The sequence below is a fragment of the Erinaceus europaeus genome, chromosome 9 (genome assembly GCF_950295315.1).
Source record: "Erinaceus europaeus chromosome 9, mEriEur2.1, whole genome shotgun sequence".
Classification (NCBI taxonomy): Eukaryota; Metazoa; Chordata; class Mammalia; order Eulipotyphla; family Erinaceidae; genus Erinaceus; species Erinaceus europaeus.
The window spans coordinates 83,432,903-83,451,312 of record NC_080170.1 but is presented as its reverse complement, the minus strand read 5'-3'; the positions used below and the strand labels follow the sequence as shown (position 1 = coordinate 83,451,312).

Sequence of the window (18,410 nt, the reverse complement as noted above, 5' to 3'; positions counted from 1 at the left end):
GAATGCTCTCCACAGAGGATGGACCAATTTATATTCCCACCAGCAGTGCAGAAGTGTTCCTGCTGTCCTTTTTGATGTATGCCATTCTCACAGCAGTGAGGTGGTATCTAAATGTTGATTTTATTAGCATTTCTCTGACATTTAGCAACCTGTAGAAAATTTTCATATGTTTGTTAGTCTTTTGGATCTCTTCTGTAGTGAATGTTCTGTTCATATCGTCTGTCCATTTTTGGATGGGGTCATTTGCTTTTTTTTGCTAAGTTTGCTGAGCTCTTTGTATATTTTGGTGATTAGTCTCTTGTCTGATGTATGGCATGTAAAGATCTTCTCCATTCTGTGAGGGGTCTCTTTGTGTGATAGTTTCTTTTGCTGTGCAGAAGCTTTTCAATTTGATGTAGTCTCATTGCTTTGATTCTGCTTTAGTCTTCCTTGCAACTGGATTTGTATCATCAAAGATGTCCTTGAGGTTTAGGTTGGAAAGTGTTATACAAGTGTTTTCCTCTAAGTATTTGATAGTTTATGGTCTAACATCCATGTCATTGATCCATTTGGAGTTTATTTTTGTTTCTGGTGAGATAAGGTGGTCCAGTTTCATTCTTCTGCCTGTTTCAACCCAGTTTTCCCAGGACCATTTATTGAAGAAAGCTTCCTTCCTCCATTTAAAACTTTGGGCCACTTTCTCAAAGATTATATGCGGAGGTTTATTTCTGGGCTTTCGATTCTGTTCCTCTGGTCTGTGTGCCTATTTTTGTTCCAGAACCAGGCTGTTTTGATGATGATGACCTTTTGAGAACTTCCAATACTATGTTGAAGAGTAGTGGTGATAATGCACAGGCGTGTCTAATCCCCGATCTGAAGGGGAATGCTCTCATCTCTGTCCACTGAGTACAATGTTGTCTGTAGGTCTGCTATGTATGGATTCCACTATCTTGAGGAATTTCCCATCTATTCCCATTATTTGTAGAGTTTTGAGCATGAATGGGTATTGGATTTAGTCAAAGCCTTTCTCTGCATGTATTAAGATAATTATGTGGTGTTTGGTTTTGCTTTTATTGATGTGGTGAATAACATTGATTGACTTACGTATGTTGAACCAGCCTTGCATTCCTGGGATAAATCTCACTTGGTCGTGATGAACAATCTTTTTCATATACTGCTGTATCCTGTTGTATCAGGATCTTTTTAATATTTTGGCATCTATGTTTATCAGAGATATTGGTCTGTCGTTTTCCTTTTTTGCTGTGTCCTTATGTGCTTTTGCTATCAGGGTGGCTTCATAGAAGGTGGATGGAAGTGTTCCTGTTTCTTCAATCTTGTGGAAAAGCTTTAGAAGTATAGGTATTAACTGTTTCCTGAAGGTTTTGTAGAATTCATTTGTGAAGCCATCTGGTCCAGGACTTTTGTTGTTGGGAAGATTCTTCATAACTGTTTCAATTTCTTTGTCTCTGATTGGTGAATTTAGGTTTTGTAGTTCTTCTTGGTTCAGTTTTGGAAGGGTATATGTTTTCAGGAATTCTTTGATTTCTTCAGGTTATCTAGCTTGGTGGCCTATAGTTCTTTATAGAAGTTTCACATGATTTTCTGGATTTCTGTGGTTTCAGTTGTGATATCTCCTCCATCATTTAAAATCCTATTTATTTGAGTCTTCTAACTTTTTAAATATATTTATTTATTTTCTCTTTTGTTGCCCTTGTTGTTTTATTGTTGTAGTTATTGATGTCTTCATTGTCGGATAGGACAGAGAGAAATGTAGAGAGGAGGGGAAGACAAAGAGGGGGAGAGAAAGATAGACACCTGCAGACCTGCTTCACCACCTATAAAGCGACTCCCCTGCAGGTGGGGATCTGGGGGGCTTGAAACAGGATCCTTAAGCTGGTACTTGCCCTTTGAACCACCTGCACTTAACCCACTGTGCTACCACTGACTCCCTACCTTTTTTTTTTTTTTTAAGTCAGTCTTTTTTTGTTTAATTTTTCAGAGACCCAATATTTGGCTTCATTAATATTTTGTATGGTTCTTTTATTTTGATTGTTGTTTATTTCTGCTGCAATTTTAGTTATTTCTGTCCTTCTGATTGCTCTAGGGTTCCTTTGTTCCTCTTCCTCTAAGTCTTTAAGCTGTGCAGTAAGGTCTTTTATTTGAGCTTTTTCTTATTGTTTAATATGTGATTGTATGGCTATGAATTTCCCTCTCAATATGTCTTGGTATGCATGAGACCCCTTCTGTTTCATTGGTTTAATACCCCCTGCTTAACACTGTATTCTATTTACATAACCACTGTATTCTATTTACATAACCACTGTATTCTATTTACATAACCACTACAGGGCATTGGTTCAATCCCCACTGGTTCATGATATGTTTTTGCTCTGCCCCCTCTCCTTGTCTCACACTGATTTTCACCAGTCACTTTTCTCTCCACCCTCTCTGCGTCGCATCCTGTTCCCACCCTACTGGGCTAGTATATTTATAAGGACAAGATTGTTGTTTGTAGTTGTTAATTTAGCTTAGCTTGGTATAGATTGCACTGCGTCCTGCATGAATAAAGAGATACTGCATACAACCCAGCCATGAGTCCCGGGTCGTCTATTACCCGCCCATGAAGCCAGCCCGGTGAAAACAACATAGTCCGTCGAAAACAACAAATATGTCTTTAGCTGTGTCTCAAATATTTTAATAGCTGGGAAAGTGTTTTACCAATGTCTTCCTCTAAGTATTTGATTGTTTCTGGTCTAACATCCAGGTCTTTGATCTATTTGGAGTTGATTTTTGTTTCTGGTGAGATAAAGTGTCTTCATTTTCATTTGTTTCCAGGAACATTTGAATTTCTTGCTTGAGTGTCTCTCTGACCCAGGGGTTTTTAAGCATTATGTTGTTTAGTTTCCAAATTTTGTGTCTTTTAGTAATTTTCTGTTTGTTGTTAAATGTTAGGCTTACTCCACTGTGGTCTGAGAAGATACTTGGGATGATTTCAATGCTCTTGAATTTTTTAATCCTGTCTTTATGGCCTAACATATGGTCTATCCTTGAGTATGTGCTGTGTAGATTTGAAAAGAATGTGTATTCCAGTTTTTTGGGGTGAAGAACTCTGAAAATGTCCAGGAGGTCTAGTATGTCCAACTCCTCATTTAATTCTCTTGTTTCTTTGTTCATTGTCTGCTTTCTTGTTCTGTTTAAGTGTGAGAGTGGGATGTTAAAGTCTCCCACTATTATTGTATTCTCCCACTACTAGTGATGTATTTTTTAGTTCTTTCATTAGGTATTTGATGTATCTAGATGGTCCCTCATTGGGAGCCTGTATGTTAATAATTGTTAAATCTTCTTGGTTGATTGATCCTGTAATCATTATATAATGTCCTTGCCTATTTTTTATTACTTTATTTAATTTCAAGTCTATGGTGTCAGAGATGAGAATGGCTATTCTTGCCTTTTTGTGTGGTCCATTATCCTGTATGATAGTTTTACATCCTTTCACTTTAAGTATGTGTTTATCTTGTTGTGTCAGATGAGATTCTTGCAAGCAGCATATGGTTGGGTTGTGTTTTCTGATCCATCCTCAAACTCCGTGCCTTTTAATGGGTGAGTTTAAGCCATCGACATTTACTGATATTATGGATTTAATGTATTGTAGTGCCATTATTCAACAATGTTTTTATTTGCTCTGATATATGGCAAGTATTATGGTGATTTTCCTGTTTATAAGAGGTCTTTTAGAACCTCTTTCAGGGCAGGCTTGCTGATGGTTGACTCCTTTAAATGTTGTCTGTCTGAGAAGGTTTTGATCCCTCTATCTAGTCTGAATGAAAGTCTAGCAGGCTATGTTATGCTTGGTTGAAACCCTTTTTCATTCAGGACTCAACAGATATCTTGCCAGTCTCTTCTGTCTTTCAGAGGTTGAGTGGAAAAGTCTGCTGATAGTCTTATGGGTTTTGCCCTGTATGTGACTTTTTGTTTTCCTCTTACAACCTTTAGGATTCTTTCTTTGTTCTTACTTTTTTCATTGTAACTATAATGTGTCTTGGTGTCTTCAGGTCTGAGTTTATTCTGTTTGGGACTCTCTGAGCCTCTTGAATCTTAATGTCCTTTCTGTTGTTTAGGTCTGGGTAATTTTCTTTTATTATTTCCTCTAGAATGTTTACTTCCCCTTCCTCTCTTTCTTCCTCTGACAGGCCAGTTATACAATGTTACTTCTTTTGAGATCATCCCCTATGTCTTTGTTGTTATTTTCAGTGTCTCTCAATCTCTTTTTGAGCTCTTTTACTGCTTTCCTTGTTTTCTCTAGTTCATTCTCTGTCTGGATAATTCTGTTTTCTGCTTCTGTTAATCTGCTTTCCCTTCCCTCAGCTTCTTTCTTCAGTTCAGTTATAGTATTAGCTTTTTTAGCTATTTCAGCTTTCATTTCTCTAATTACCTCGAGGCAGCTTGTGTTTTCCTTGAGGGTCTCATCTGTTGTTTCCCTTTTTCTGATAGCCCTTTCCTCCACAGTTGTCTTCATTTCTGTGATTATTATGTATATTATTGCTTGCATACTTTTCTTATCTATGGTTACTTCTGACTGATTTGGAGTTTCTCTGGTTCCTGTCTTGATTCATTGTGGTAGCAGTTTTATTTGCTCTTGATTTAACTATTTTTTATTGATGTGTTTTTTATTTTTCTGTTCTGTTGTTCTTCAATTGTTGTATTTTGAGTACAAGCCATGCTATCCTAAATACCTTTATGACAAATGCAGTCACCCACTTCAGAAATTACAACAATAGTAACTGAAGCAAGGATTGATCCAGTTTAACCAATACCAGTTAGCCAAACAACACTTACATTCCAAGAAAAAGTAGCAACCAAATTCAAAATAAAAACAAAGATAAGGGAAACTAAGAATAGACCATTATGCAAATCTACTATCCATGGTAAATTCTAGGGATAGCAAGAGAAGATAGGGAAGTCAGAGAAAAAAGGCACACAGAAAGAGTCCACTCTGAGTCATATTTCTTCCTCAGTATAATTCACAATTCAGTATCAGTGAATTCAGAAAGCAAAAGAAGGAGGAAGAAAGGAAAGAACAAGAAAAAGAGCAGTGAAACTAGTTTTTTGTTTTGTTTTGTTTTGTTTTGTTTTAATTAGCTAGGAGGAGGGGAAAAGGAGAGTGGAAGGAAGAGGTAGAGTGAAACAAGTTTCTCTCACTATGGATATGAAACCTAGTCACCTAGCAATGGACAAAACAATAACAGTTAATTTTGGACAACCTGATGGAGTGGGGAAAAGGGACACACGTATATATAATAGTAACAACAAAGTATAATAGAGTAAAAAACCCTAACAGTCAGTCTGCAGCTTGGATGGCTCTGGATTGGCTCAGGAAGCCTGAGCAAAGACAGCCAATTATAGGAAGTATCCAAAAAATAAATACCTCCAGGTAGTCTTTAAAAAAGAGAAGGAAAGCAAGGAGAAGGATTAGAATGACACTCCAGGTGACCCAGGAATCTTGGTAAAGAAAATAGCTCAGCAGGAAGCCTGCTAGGAGTGGCTTTCCAGCCCCTGTGGGCTGGTTCTGGGGATGAGGGTAGGGGTGAGCTTCAGAAATAATCAAAAGGCTTTCTTTCTTTTTCCTCCTGGCCTCCATTGAGCTATAGTGAGCTATAGGACTCCTCTTTGGTGTTACACTTAGGACCCCTTATTCACCCTCCTGCTGACGTCAACAGCCCATTTTCCTACCATATCCAGAGAATCCTAGATCACAAACCACTGCTTGTTCAAGCTCATGCCAGCAGCTGCCTGCAGGTGTCTTTCTTTCCCTTTCTCTGTCTTCCCATCTTCTCTCAATTTCTCTCTGTCCTATCCAATAACAACAACAGCAGCAACAGCAACAACAATGTTAATAGCAACAAGAACAATAGAACGTGACTGCCAGGAGCAGTGGATTTGTAGCGCTAGTACTGAGCCCCTTTGATAACTCTGGAGGCAAAAAAAAAAAAAAGTATATGGGCCCTAGGTCAAATCAATGGGGTTTACAACTAATGGTATTTATATACTTTCCTCATATTTTGGAGTTATTTTCTCAACTCTGACACTATCTTTAAAGATATTTTTAGTCCACCTACATGTTAGCTGTCAGGCTTGAACAAAAATTATTAAAGTCACATGCCCCTTGGAACATGCTTAAAATAAGTTTCCTAGCTTCTTCCCACCCGAAGACCCCTAATTTTATCTACTCTAAAACTGCCTTTTAGTTCCTATTAATTAAACAATTTGTTCTGCTTTATATCTTACCAACTTACAGCCGCTAAGTTACAGAAGCTACTATGATTCCATCCTGACTTCCCTGAGCAGACAACATCACCACTGTGTCCCAAAGTCTTACCCCTCCAAAGCCCTACTCCATAGGGGGAATATAGAAATGAGCTGAGGGTATGGATCTACCATACCCATACCATTGTTCACATGCAATGGAGAAGCAATTGTAGAAGCCAGACTTGCACCCCATAAGAATTTTGGTCTATACCTCCAGAGACAGATAAAGAGTAGGGAGAGCTTCCAATGGAGAGGATGGGACAGGGAACTCTGGTGGTGGGAACTGTGCAGAATCCTATCTCTGTTATCTTACAGTCTTATTTATCATTATTAAATCACTATTTTAAAAATTAGAAATTCAGGGTTGTTGGTCTCTCATAAATAAATACCATCCCCCCCCAAAATTTAAGAATCTGTAAGCCTCCCAATACCCTCACCAGTTCCCTCAGCCTCATTTTATAACATGTTAAGTCTTGGTACAACATTTCCCAAACACCTAGTTTCTTCCCAAATTTCATTTCCATTTCATATTCTTTTTTTTTCCTTTGGAATTAATGATAAAATTATTCTCCTTGTTAGTCATCTTACTGAGCCCATCTGTTGTGTATAACAACGCTCACGCCTAACATGATAACCCAACTCCATCAGTGGTTCACATTACTGGTATCCCTACCAAGAACCTCACAATAATGGGGGAGTTAACAACATGTTTTTGTACTCAGCAATCTGCTTATGGGAACAGGAAGCACAGGAAGAGTATCCAGGAAAAGGTATGGCCTCCAGGACACAAACTGCATGCATACACACACACACATATATATGTACACACATACACACATACATGCATATAGATACAGAGTAGAAGGGGTGAGAGAGAAAGAGAGCAAAAGGGAAAGAGAGGGAGAGAGGGAAACAAAGAGAGTGAGAGAGGAAGGAATAGGGGAAGAAGTCTAAATCTTATATGCAAAAACAGAAAAATGCTGAGACTTCATATTTGATGACTGTTGTGGGTCCATTTTGTTCCAAGTTTCATCTGGGTCCACTGTAAAGTTAAAACTAAAAGACCCCACCCAAGAGAGAATAATCATAGTTTCAAAGAGTCTTGAAGGTAACTCTAGGATAAGCCTACAATATGAGAGATTATCAACAGACCCAATTCCACCCCTATAGATGAAAAATCAGAGGAGCCGGTCCTCTAGTTCCAGCATCAAACCTAAACTTTCACTCTGAAAGGACAGAAACTCTACCTTGAAGATGATCAGTGGAGTCAAGCAGTGGTACACATAGTTGAGCGATGATCAGTGGAGTCAAGCAGTGGTACACATAATATCACAATGTTCAAGGACCTGCATTTAAGCCCCCAGGCCCCATCTGCAGTTGGGGGGGATGTTTTAAGAATGGTGAAATAGTACTGCAGGTATCTCTTTCTTCCTATCATTTCCTTTCCTATCTGTTTCTGTCTCCATCCAATAAACAAAATATTAAAATTAAATGACTAATTTTAAATAGATGATCACTATACCTCTACATGTAGAACCAAATGCTAAGCATCTGGTTCATGGTACATAAAGATCCACCATGTGAATAAAAAAACCAAAGAAATTATTCTCATCAATCCCCTATTTGTCTCATAAATACTTTATAAGTTTGGATATTAAAAAACAGATTTACCCTTAGCCCCTACTCTCCCTCCTTTTCCACTCTTTCCCATCTTTTTTTTTTAAATCCCATCTGCCTTATTTTTGTCTACTTCCATTCTTCCTCAATTTTTCTGCCCTTCATCTCTCTTGCTTACCCTTCTTGAACTTCTTTACTCCTGTTCTCTTTCTCTCATACCTGTTATCTTGTTCAAATTATTTTTCTTACGTTGTTCCTACCTCTTTTTCCCAATTCCTTACTATATATGCCCATCTGTCTTCATCTGTCCTTCTCCCTACTGCTTACCTGATAATACTATTTCAAGTTACATTTTGTTATGCCTATTGATTACAGTTTTATCTTTACTGTTATTAACTTAATTCATTTTGTTCTCATATGTTGCTGCAGTATGCTTCAAACAATAGATATATTGCTGAAAAGGTATTTGTAAACCACTGTTCTGTAAACTGAATCATATTTTAAATGTACTAGAATAACTAGACAACGGAATCCAATGGTGAAAAATTGAACAATTTTCAATAATGCATATTTTGTAAATTTAAAGATTCAGATAATGGTCATTCAAAATAACGGCCACACTCACTCTTCCTAAGTTTTTAGCTGTCTTTTTGGATAAGATCTCCAAAAAGAGAAAAAGGACTAAATAATCTCCCCTGCGAGGATCTTCTTTATGAAAAAGGAAGTGCTGGAAAATGAAAGATGTAAGAGAAAATGTTCAAAGTCTGATAATTCATAAAAGATAAAAAATTGAAAGCATTCATTCATTATACATGTCCATGTTTAAATACTATTATATCCTAGGCAGGTACTAAGGTTAAAAAAAAAAAAAACTTGATTAAGACATAGTGCTTGCCCTCAAGGACTCCTGTCTAATATGGAACATAAAAACATAAACAAATAATTTCAAAAAACATATAAGTCTTATAAATAATAGTAGGTTGTATTTAAATAAGAAAAGGCTCAGCAGTGGCACCAAGTGGGGAAAACATCAGCTGTACTCTATTTATTATTTAATCACCAGTACCTAGCATAGAGTCCCATTTACCTTGACATACAGTGAATATTTGTGGTAAAGATGCTAAATTATCCACTCTGCTATGCTTGAAGTTAAGTAGGGAAAAATCAATAAAAGCTTTAAGGAGATGACACAGATACTGAATCTTCAAGGAGAACAGATATTCTTTTTTTTTTTTTTAAGAAAGGATAAATTAACAAAACCATAGGGTAGGAGGAGTACAGCTCCACATAATTCCCACCACCCAATCTCCATATCCCATCCCCTCCCCTGATAGTTTTCCCATTCTCTATCCCTCTGGCAGCATGGACCCAGGGTCATTGTGGGTTGCAGAAGGTGGAAGGTCTGGCTTCTGTAATTGCTTCCCCGCTGAACATGGACGTTGACTGGTCAATCCATACTTCCAGTCTGCCTCTTTCTTTCCCTAGTAGGGTGGGTCTCTGGGGAAGTTGAGCTCCAGGACACATTGGTGGAGTCTTCAGTCCAGGGAAGCCTGGCCGGCATCCTGATGGCATCTGGAACCTGGTGACTGAAAAGAGAGTTAACATACAAAGCCAAACAAATTGTTGAGCAATCATGAACCCAAAGGTTGGAATAGTGGAGAGGAAGTGTTAGGGGGGTTCTCACTGCAAACTCTAGTGTACTTCTGCTTTCAGGTATATATTTTGCAGTAGTTTATGGATACGTGTGAACATAAGCTCTCTCTCATAGAAACTGGTGTATATCTAGGTTTGGGGACTTTGTTAGAAAGTGAACCACCTGGGATGGAATTAGAGTATACTATGAAAGGAAAGGTCTCACCCAAGTAATGAAGCTGAAGGGTTGTCATTCCACACGTGAAGTCTCTGGAGACAGTCTGAAGTGAAGCATGTTGAGGTGGCAATCCTTGCGTTGGTTAGGTTGTGATTGGCAGATGCAATATTATTTGATATGGATTGGGAGAGGCATATGGGAAAGTGGGCTCTATCCAGGGGTTCCAGGACTGGGGGAAGTAGAGGTTCTATAGTGGAGATGTGAGGTTCCTGCTGTCTTAGGGTTCCAAAAGACAATGGATAGTTAATGTTATCTTCACATTATTTGGTAATTGGGTTAACTTTGAAAAGTCCTTTTGTTAGGGTTTGCTGTATAGTATCCAGTATCTTGTATATAGCTGTGCTATTGGTTGTTTCTGATCTACTTGGTCTAGGCTTTTGAGAGAGTCTGCATATCAAATACACAGCCTATATATTAAAAAGCCTTAGTCTGTGTTTTGAAAAACTTCAAGACATACAATTAATTTTCCCCCTCTCATATTAATTAACTAGTGATTTATATGACTACATTTTACTAGGAGTGTACATAAACACCATTCCCATCACCAAAAGACTGTGACCCATCCCTCCCACCCACTCCCACCCCCCACTGGCCCAGGAAGCTGTATGTCTACTCCTCACCACAGGGTTTTTATTTTGGTGCCCTACTTACAATTTGCTCAGGTCCTGCTTCTAGTTTCCCTTTCAGATCTTCTTAGTTAACTTCTGTTGATGAGTGGGATCATCCCATACTCATCTTTATCTTTCTGACTTAGCTCACTTAACATAATTCCTTCTAGCTCTGTCCAAGATGGGTCAGAGAACAGATATTCTGTAGTAAGATAAGGATAAAATCAGTATTCTGAATAGATGCTGATGAATTTAAGGCATAGAGATGAGAGAAGACACTACACACTCAAGAATCAAACTTCATGCAAACACAATGCCATTCACATGAAAGGTCATGTCTCCCATGTGTAGTTCACCATCTTGTTTTGCTTTTTATGTCTTTATCTGTTCTTAACATTCAGTTGCGTCCAGTCTCCCATATGCTTCTTTGACCTAATTGGTCCCTCAAGAGTCTCTCTGACTATGAATTCGTCCAATTGCCTGCCTCCTGTATATACTCCAAAATTAGTTTTGTCACAACTATTTGAGGTAGCTTCCTACTATGTATATGTTAGGAAAAAATATGCACATATTCTAAATAAATCTTTGGTTGGCACCATAGAACTTATTATGATATGGCATAACTATTACATGAGTTTCTGAACTTACATCCAGAATTTTCTTTTTTTTAATCTCTAAAGTTTATTTATTGCTTTTTTTTCCTTTTTATTTGATAGGACAGAGAGAAGTTGAGAGAGGAGGTGGTGATAGAGAGGGAGGTAGAAAGATAGACACTTGCAGACCTGCTTCACTACTTGTGAAGCGACCCCCACCCCCCACAGGCAGAGAGTGGGGGGGCTCTCACAGAGATCCATTAGTGGGTCCTTGCACTTAGTACTATGTGCACATAAATGGGATGCACAACCGTCTGGCCCCCTTACATCCAGAATTTTCCATGACAGGTTTTATTTTAAAGTATCATCTATTGTTCTGAAAAACTGCAAAGTCTCTAAAGTTTGAATATGTCATTTTCTACCAGTGTCTTTCAGTTAGACAGCACAGCACAAAGCAGCAAAAAAGTCCTTTGTTAGACTACACATCATACACAAATTATTTTAGAGAATCTGACGGCCATGCTCATGGATCCTCTTTCCTATGACAAGTGTTATGTTCTAAGAGTGTGCTAACAACTTCTCTACTCCAAGGCTGCTAGAGAAACAGCTCCTGTGCATCTGTAGGAGCAGTATAGCTCAACAAATAGCAATTGAAGGTTGCCAACAATGCCTTAGGAAGGGCAGGAAGACTAAGGAACTGAGGCAGAACATAAAATACATGAAAGTTGCAACCACACAGGCCTAACCCTATCACTTCCTACCCAAGTAGCTGCCTAGCACTAAAATAGTTTCTATATAAAAAGAGTCTCTTTGTATATATACCACAGCTTTTTCAGCCATTCATCTGATGTTGGGCACCTAGGTTGCTTCCAGGTTTTAGCTATTATGAATTGTGCTGCTATGAACATAGGTGTACACATTTCTTTTTGGTTGGGTGTTATGGAATCCTTGAGGTATATCTCTAGGAGAGGAATTACTGGGTGACATGGAAGGTTCATGTCTAGCCTTGTGAGAGTTCTCCAGACTGCTCTCCACAGAGGCTGGACCAATTTACATTCCCACCACCAGTGCAGAAGGGCTCCTTTGTCCCCACAGCCTCTCCAGCATTTGTTGCTGCTGTCATTTTTGATGTATGCCATTCTTACAGAAGTGAGGTGGTATCTGAATGTTGACTTTACTTGCATTTCTCTGACAATCAGTGACCTGGAGCAATTTTTCATGTGTTTGTTAGCCTTTTGGATATCTTCTGTAGTGAATGTTTTGTTCATATCCTCTGTCCATTTTTGGATGGGGTCATTTGCTTTTTTGGTGCTAAGTTTGCTGAGCTCTTTGTGTATTTTGGTGATTAGTCTCTTGTCTGATGTATGGCATGTGAAGATCTCCCATTTTGTGAGGGGTTTCTTTGTTTGGTTGATGGTTTCTTTGGCTGTGTAGAAGCTTTTTGATTTGATATAGTCCCATTGGTTTGTTTCTGCTTTAGTCTTCCTTGAAATTGGGTTTGTATCATCAAAGATGTCCTTGAGGTTTAGGTTGGAAAGTGTTCCACCAATGTTTTTCTCTAAATATTTGAAAGTTTCTGGTCTATCATCCAGTCCTTGATCCATTTGGAGTTGATTTTTGTATCTGGTGAGATAAGGTGGTTCAGTTTCATTCTTCTGAATGTTTCAACCCAGTTTTCCCAGCACCATTTATTGAAGAAAACCTCCTTCTTCCATTTAATACTTTGGGGCCCCTTATCAAAGATTAGATGTCCATAGGTGTGGAGGTTTATTTCTGGGCTTTCAATTCTGTTACACTGGTATGTGTGCCTATTTTTGTCCCATTACCAAGCTGTTTTGATGATGATGGTTTTATAATATAGTTTGAGATCTGGGAGTGTGATGCTTCCATTTCTGTGTCTTTTCCTCAAGAGTGTTCTAGCAATTCTAAGTGTTACTTTGTTCCAGATAAATTATTGTAATTTTTGTTCTACCCTCTTAAAGAAGCTTGGTGGAATGTTGATGGGTATCACATTAAATTTGTATATGGCTCTGGGGAGAATATTATTTGTATGATATTAATTCTTCCAATCCAAGAGCATGGCATGTCTTTCCATTTCTTGGTATCAGTTTCTATTTCCTTGAATAATGACTCATAGTCTTCAGTATACAAGTCTTTCTCTGGTCAGGTTTATTCCTAGGTATTATTGATTTTGCTACGGGATATATACACAGAAGACTACACTGAAGAACATGAAGAACAATGAACCCACCTTCTCTGACTCATCTTGTATGGAGCTAGAAGAAATGATGTTAAGTGAGCTATGTCAGAAAGATAAAGATGAGTATGGAATGACCTACTCATAAACAGGAGTTGAGAAAGAATAACAGAAAGGGAAACTCAAAGCAGGATTTGAATGAGTATGGAGTAGGGCACCAAAGTAAAAAACTCTGGGTTGAGTTTGAGGATAGATATTTGGCTTCACTGGGGTGGGAGAACAGGGGAGAGGATGGGATGGGGCACAATCTTTTGGTGGTAGGAATGTGTTTATGTACACTCCTATTAACTTGTAGTTGTATAAATCACTACTTAATTTATATGAGAGGAGAAAAATTGATTGTATATGTCCAACTTTTTAATGTACAGACCATAGGCTGAGTCTTTGAAATGTTGATTCTCTTAAAAGCTTAGACCAAGGAAACAGAAGCAACTGGTGGCATTACTCTACGACACAGCTATATACTAATAATGTCAAATGACACAAATTATGTAATGTTCCATATGACACAGCAATCCTAACAAAGGGATTTTCAGTTAACCCAACTGCCAAATAATTTGATTACAGCAATAAATATCTATTGCCTTCGTAAACCCTAAGACAGCAGGAAATTCCTGCTTCAACTATAGAGCCTATAGTTCCCCCAGGTCTGGAACCTCTAAGGTGGGGCTCACTTTCCTGCATGCTTCTTTCAATTCATACCAAATGATATTGCATCTGCCAATCCCAACCTGCTCAACTAAACAAGTACCACCTCAGCGTGCTTCACTTCAGACTGTGTCCAAAGACATCAGGCGTGGAATGTCAACCCTTCACCCTCATTACTCCCATAAGACCTTACCTTTCATAGGATTTTCTAATTCCATTTCAGGTAGTTCAGTAGTTCACTTCCTAACAAAGTCCCAAAACATAAATATAGACCAGGTCCCATGAGCTAGGGTATATGTTCACATTTATCCATAAATTTGGGCAAAATATATACCTGAAAGCAAAAGTGTACAGTAGTCAGCAGTGAGTCAGTATATGCAGCAAGCAAGTAGAAAGACCTAAAAAGACAGTATAAAGTTCATAATGAAATAGTGTCTACTTAGACTTAGGTACCCTCCTCACCTACTTCCTATTATACTTCCCTCAGTCATTTCAAAGATAACCTTATCAAAGTAAGGACTATAAAAGCTGAGTAAGGACAAGAAACTGGCATACTTTAATAATGACTCTTTAGTCACTATCAGGCCAACCCAGCAGCTGGGGCCCTAGTAAGGGAGTCCTGAAATTCCCAAACAGACTTGATGGGCCTAGACCTCGAATAAATCTCTCTCTCTATTGGTACCAGTCATGTCTGTCAGGAACAACACAATAGACCCCTTTGTGGGCTCCCATAGGACCTTGCCCTCAACATGTATCAACAATGGCAGAGAATGTTTCATCCTCTGAAGGGAGGCTGGACCACATATACTATGCTACACCTGAGGAAGCTGGGTACTGATATTTGGGCAGTTTGGAACATTCCTACTTATGACCACAGAATGTGAGCTTAGATCTACAGGGATGCAGAGGTCATATAGACTCCTAAGGTGAATATGAGCCCCAGGTTACATCAAATCAATGGGGTTTACAGTCAACAATACTTATACAGCTTTCCCATATTTGGGAGCTACTCTCTCACTGATCCAGCTATCTGGTCATTTTTCTAGCCGTCATATCACCTCCCCATACAATAACTCGGATCCACCTGCATATCAGATTTTAGGCTCAAAAAAAAAAAAAAAAAGAACTAGTATAGTCATGAGCCCTTTGGAATATAACTAAAATAGGCCTACTAACTATCTACAAAAGAGAGGACCCCCCCCCCAGCTCTTCACCTGAACTATTCCAGCCTTTAGGTCCATGATTAGTCAACAATTTGTTTGGCTTTATATGTTAACTCTTTTTTTTTCAGCCACCAGGTTCCAGATGCTAACATGATGCCAACCAGACTTCTCTAGGCAGACTACCCCACCGATGTGTCCTGGAGACCCACTTTCCCAAAACCCACTAGGAAAAGAGAGAGAAGGCTAAGAGTATGGATTGACCTGTCAATGTCCATGTTCAGCTGGGAGGCAATTACAGAATCCAGACCTTTCATCTTCTGCACCCCATAATGACCCTGGGTCTATATTCAAAGAGTAGTATGTTAAGTATTAATTTCCTTTCAACTTTTGGCTGAGTTAACTGGAAGATGAGTAATATTGCCTGCATGCAGGAACTGTACAAACTAATAGTTGCATTTTTAAATTAATCTATTTTTGTACAATTAATTTTTTATAATTTGTATAATTAATGTATTTAGTTAATGCTAATTTTCTAGTTCTTTATTTTACTAATGTCTTTAACATATTAAAAATATGCCACATTGTAGTAAAATTAGATCAAAGTGAGTTTTGCCAATGTTTTCCTCTAAATAATGGTTTCTAGTTTAACATCCAAATCCATGATTCATTTGCAGTTTACTTTTGTTTGTGGTAAGTAGAAGTGAATCAGTTTCATTCTTCTGCATGTTTTAACCTATTTTTTTCAATACAATTTGTTGAAGACACTCTCTTTCTTCAATATTGTAGGTCTCTTTTCAAAAATTAGATGTTCATAGGTTTGGATCATTATATTTGGGTTCTCAGTTCTATTCCACTGATAAATGGGTCTATTTTTGTTCCAGTACTAGGAAAATTTGATTATAATACCCTTATAATATAGCTTGAGATCTGGGAGTGCTATACCAATGCAATACCTCCAGTCTTGCTTATTTTTTATTTTTTTATTTTTTATTGTTGTGTTGATATCATTGTTGATAGAACAGAGAGAAATGGAGAGAGGAGGGGAAGACAAAGAGAGACACTTGCAGACCTGCTTCACCACCTGTGAAGTGACTCCCCTGCAGGTGGGGAGCCAATAGCTCAAACTGGGATCCTTACGCAGGTCCTTGCACTTCACACCACAAGCGCTTAACACACTATGCTACTTTCTGACTCCTGTCCTCCAGTCTTGTTTTTCCCAGTCTTGCTCCTATTTCCTCCCTAAAGAATCTAGTAGGAAATTACTAGAAATTATTAGCCAGTATACTAAGGTAGCAGGTTACAAAATTAATATGCAAAAATCAGTATGCAAAATCATATGCAAACACGAAGAAGACAAAATATTCAAAAATCAATCTCATTTACTATAGCACCAAAAGCAGTCAAAGATCTAGGGGTAAACCTAACAAAATAAGTGAAAGACTTGCAAGCTGCATATTATGAGCCACTGTTCAAGAAAACAGAAAAAAAAATTACAAAGAAATGGAAAGGTATCCCATGTTCATGGATTAGAATAATTAACAACATCAAAATAACTATTCTACCCAAATCCATATAAAGATTTAATGCAATTCCCCCTCAAGATGCCACCAAATTCTTTATGGAATAAAACAAAAGCTACAAAATTTTATCTGAAATCAGAAAATACCTAGAATCACCAAAGTCACACAAGCCTCTTCGATACCTCCATCTGGAGGCTTTCATTCCATCTTTATCTCCTTTGATTAGTCTCCAGTAACTCTCTCTGTTCCATGGTTTCCAATCAAAAATATTTCAAATGGTAACTGTAGCACATAGCACACTCAGGACTCCTTACCTGGGAGTCATGAGTGAGTGATGAGCTCTTTGCAAATCTTATATTTACATCCTCAATTCTTAATTGCAATACCTCTCACCCCTCAAAATGCTACATAATATCATGTGCTTTCTTTACATAGTTATATTCAGCTCTATTGTGAAAGGAAATTTTATAATCACATACCTGCAAGGGAATATCTTTTCTTCAGTCAAAACAAACATGGATTTGCCAGCACTGGCCCTTTCCTTAGCCAAGTAAATGTCCTCATGACAGTTATTTGCAAGTTTCTCCCCTTGTTTGTCATCACCTTTATCCCCAGTGGTTTGATTTCTTTTTTCTCTCTGTTCCCCATTTACCCCTTTCATTCCTCCTGGTCATTTTACAAACCTGTAAAGGCCCCCACATGTCTTCCTCAGTTACGCCAGATCTTCCTAATTCTGATTCCTAGTGACTGCAAAGCAGCTGTTTGAAGGCAAAGCAGAGGAAAGATTTCACAATGATGTGTGGGCAGTTATTTTCCAAGAGCTGAAATACCCAATTTACATGACTATTTGCATTTGTGTATAAATTATACATCAATATGTATCCTTCCAAGACAGTGAGTTACTAAAATAATTTTGTTACTTTCAAACTTGTCTTTGCTCAAATTTTCCTCTCTCCCCATTGCAACAGAACCCACACACATTTCATTCCTTGGGAGAAAGAGTGAGAGGGAAGGGGTAAAGAAAGGAAGAAGGGAAGAAAGAAAGAGAATAAAGGGAAGAAGATGAATGAATATGATAAAACTGAACAAAAGCATAGATAAAAACAAAAAAAGAGAAAAGATCAATGAAATGAGAATTTTTTTTTGTTTAAGTATGGAATGCTCATGAATTTGCATGTCATCCTTGCACAGGGGCCATGCTAATTTTCTCTGTATCATTCCAATTTTAGTATATGTGCTGCCGAAGCAAACACGAAAACAGAATTTTTAAGTAATCAATGAAGGACATCATTATAGTGAGTTCATAATGATACCTAAGCACAATCTAATCCATGTCCAAATAAAGCAAAACATATATGAAAAGTGCGATCTCTCCATAATTTCTTATTTCAGATGAAAGTCTATGGGGATTAAATTCTACAGAAAGTTTCTTTAATAAGATTATGTTGTTACTTAGCCTTCTAACAGTAAGCAACTGTCTTAAAGACTCTTTAGTAGCAACTGTTTCTTCCCCACGTTAAAGTAGCTTTCCATTATAAAAGTGTCTTATAAAAAGATCAAGACAGCATTTTGTAGTAGGCAATGTTTATCTTACAAATTCATTTCATTGAGATTTCTGCTTATTTTAATACATCCCAGCCTAGCCCATCACAGTTGAAGTCTCCAGGCAGCAAAATAATCATGAGGTTTTATGAGAAAAAATATTCATATATGATGTGGGGGATCAAACCCAAGACCCTCTATAGCTGGACTAAATCTCTGCCCTCCATCCTCTCCCTCCCCAGTCCACACTCTTTCTTCTAGAAATCTGGACTTGGACCTCAGAGGTTCTGGGTAGTCTGAGCAATTC

The 18,410-nt window shown here is 38.0% G+C and overlaps 1 non-coding gene across 1 annotated transcript; it reads right to left on the bottom strand.

Annotated features, from left to right (window-relative positions):
- Positions 1-17,707: 17,707 nt before the first annotated feature.
- LOC132540552 (U6 spliceosomal RNA) lies at positions 17,708-17,814 on the bottom strand. The gene has a single exon (XR_009551751.1). It is a non-coding gene; the product is annotated as a U6 spliceosomal RNA (small nuclear RNA).
- Between the last annotated feature and the right edge of the window lie 596 nt (positions 17,815-18,410).